A 2,754-nucleotide genomic window follows, 5' to 3' on the forward strand; every position below is an offset into this window, starting at 1 on the left:
TGCTCGCGAGGGGTATATATAGGCAGCACTATTGGTCCCGGTTCGTGGCATGAACCGGGACTAATGGGTAGCAATTGGTCCCGGTTCATGCCACCAACCGGGACCAATAGTGATGGGCCAGGAGCCAGGCCCATTGGTCCTGGTTCGTCCCACCAACCGGGACCAATGGCCCATGTGGCCCGGCCGTCCCCCTGGGCTCACGAACCGGGGCAAATAGCTCCATTGGTCCCGGTTCTGGATTGAACCGGGACTAATGGGCTGAACTGGCCTGGGCCATTGCCCCCTTTTCTACTAGTGTCTAGCTGCATGCATGAATAAGGAGGCGTGTAGAAGATTGTTACATATATCTTTTTTTGTCATTTGGAATGTGCGCTGATGTCCTTGTTTGGTGGCCGTGAGAATACCCAAGCCTCTATTCCAGACAAGGTTTTCGCCGTGAGATTCTGCCATTTGTATGAAAAAGACCCATGGTGAATCTTGCATGTGACACGTGGTATTATTTTGGTACCTGGCAGTGTAGAAAGGCCTTGTGGATTCACTTATTTCATTGGAACTTTTTGAACTGGTGTGGCATTCGGTTTGGTTGGCTTAGCGTTTTTGTACTGCATGTGGGGTAGGTTGATTTGTTCGGTGTTCTTGCGTACTTACTTTGCGTCGATGTCGGGTTGGAATTTGATGCTTTCACGTATTTGAATTGGCCATGCGTTTGTCTCCCGGCCGCTGTTGCCTGATCGATGCGTCGCTTTCTTCTGTTTTTGCCGCTGTTGGTGTCTCTGATCGGTTCCGCTTTTACCGTTTATTCCAGAGTCCTATCGTGCCTCGCTCTAAAAATCCCATCGCTTACTGCTACCGCTTTTGCCTTGCATACGTACGTACCGTGCTACGGTGTGGGGTTATAAATAGGTCGCCTTCCTTGCCAGATTATTGCCTCGGGTCTTCTTCCCAGGGACAGTACCGGGGAGGAGCTGCGTCGAGCTGCCGCTAATGCTCTACCGAGCGAGGAACTGCATCGCCTTCCCTATCGAAGTTGCCACCGCCGTCGTAACTATGTCGTGTTGCTCGATCTGGAATGGTGCCATGGGCGTTGTGGCCTGTGGGCTGTGGGGCATCTACGGCAAAGGAGCGGCAGCCTCCATGGAGGAGGCGGCTGCGCCGTTCTGGCTCGTCTATCGAGTAAGGCCGACACTGGGACCTGCTTCGCGCCGTCGTCGCCACACCGCCACCTGGTCTCCCCGCGCGCGCCACCCATGCCGCATGCATCGCCACCCCTCCTTTTGTGCGTGCGCTGCTGCCCACGGACACCCGGGTGCCGCCTCCCTCAACGGCATGTAAGTCACCAATCGCTACCACAGGAACAAGCGCTGGGCTCCTCTGCTACCAATTAGCGTTGGCCCCCATTCACCCGCGTTCCGTTCCCGCCCACGATTGTCGTCGACGGACACGCACGGCCATTGCTCTTGCACGCGGCGCTTCTGCACTATCCCTCTCTCCCAGTTACGTGTACTAAAAATTGGAGCTCCTGTCGTTGCTGCTCTACTTTTATCTATCTCCATGGCTGCAACAACTCCATCTCTCCCCTGACCGTACACACAGCGGTGGCTCCTGTTCTCTCTCTAGCTCTCTCTCTCTCTCTCTCATTTAGCAACAGCTTCTCTTTTGCTGAATTTGTGTATCAATTTGAAATCTGGTTTTTTTGTTATAATAAAATGTTTGTGATATGTCAAGCTTAATGCAGAGAAACCTTGATAGAAATACACACGTACAATATTCTTGATGTGGTTATTTCATGATCGCTATATGTTAGTTAATACGTCAACATGAACTAAACATCTTCACATTAGCTAATGATCAACTATAACCTGTTGCTTTTATAGCAGACAAAGTGAACAAGATGGTTATATAAATATCTCATCCCTTGATGTTCAGCTAAAAATAGAAGGTTTCAGCAGAAAAAGTGAAGAGGATGGTTATCAGGTGTAAGGGACTGCTTACCCCTCAGATGCAGTTTCACTATTTTCATATTAGATAAGCCAAGATTACTTTTAGGTTGCTTTTAGATCTTAGTGGAAGAAATGCTGTTGTGGATTTAGATACATTTTCTAGATGTGGATTTGGAGGTTCGTGTGATACTCATGTCTTCTCTGTTTCGGATGTAAGTTTAAGTTTTCTTTTGGGTAACTTTTATTATATATATCTTTCTATGTTCATTTTGTATGCGTGGTGAAGTCAACTTTTTTGTTCTTTAGAACATACCTTTCTATGGAATAAGGCATTGTATGAAGCCAGAAGCAATAATGCAGGTTTTGGGTTCACATGTTGCCACATTTTCTTTGTAATTCCATTGTAAATTTGAAAATTATACTCTGAATTAATTAGGTTTAGATCTGATTGGTATGAAATAGTATGCATAGGTTAGAGGTTTGCATTTTTTTTACATATGAACTGCTTCTATATATTTTGGGCATGAGCACCTCCTCGGTAGGTACAGAAGATATCCTCCTCTCTCTCGGCTACGTCTATAATTAAAGTTCAGAAATTGTCCTCCTCTCCTTTTGATGTGATTTTTTTCCCAATAGTTTTTGTTGCAGGACAGTGTCCTTTTTGTACATGAACTGAAGTTTGTGCTCACTGATCTACAACCTCGATCAGCAATTTCTCCATGAAGCTCTAAGTTCCCATGTCTTCATTTTCAGCAGGGATGAACGAGTACCATCCAGCGAAATTTCCTGTGCTGTTCATATTTCTTCTTTTTTC

The 2,754-nt window shown here is 46.7% G+C and overlaps 1 non-coding gene across 1 annotated transcript; it reads right to left on the bottom strand.

Moving 5' to 3' along the window:
• Positions 1–1,901: 1,901 nt before the first annotated feature.
• LOC119290384 lies at positions 1,902–2,005 on the bottom strand. Its single transcript, XR_005141895.1, has one exon. It is a non-coding gene; the product is annotated as a small nucleolar RNA snoR99 (small nucleolar RNA).
• Positions 2,006–2,754: the final 749 nt, after the last annotated feature.

Source organism: Triticum dicoccoides, chromosome 4A (assembly GCF_002162155.2).
Source record: "Triticum dicoccoides isolate Atlit2015 ecotype Zavitan chromosome 4A, WEW_v2.0, whole genome shotgun sequence".
Classification (NCBI taxonomy): domain Eukaryota; kingdom Viridiplantae; phylum Streptophyta; class Magnoliopsida; order Poales; family Poaceae; genus Triticum; species Triticum dicoccoides.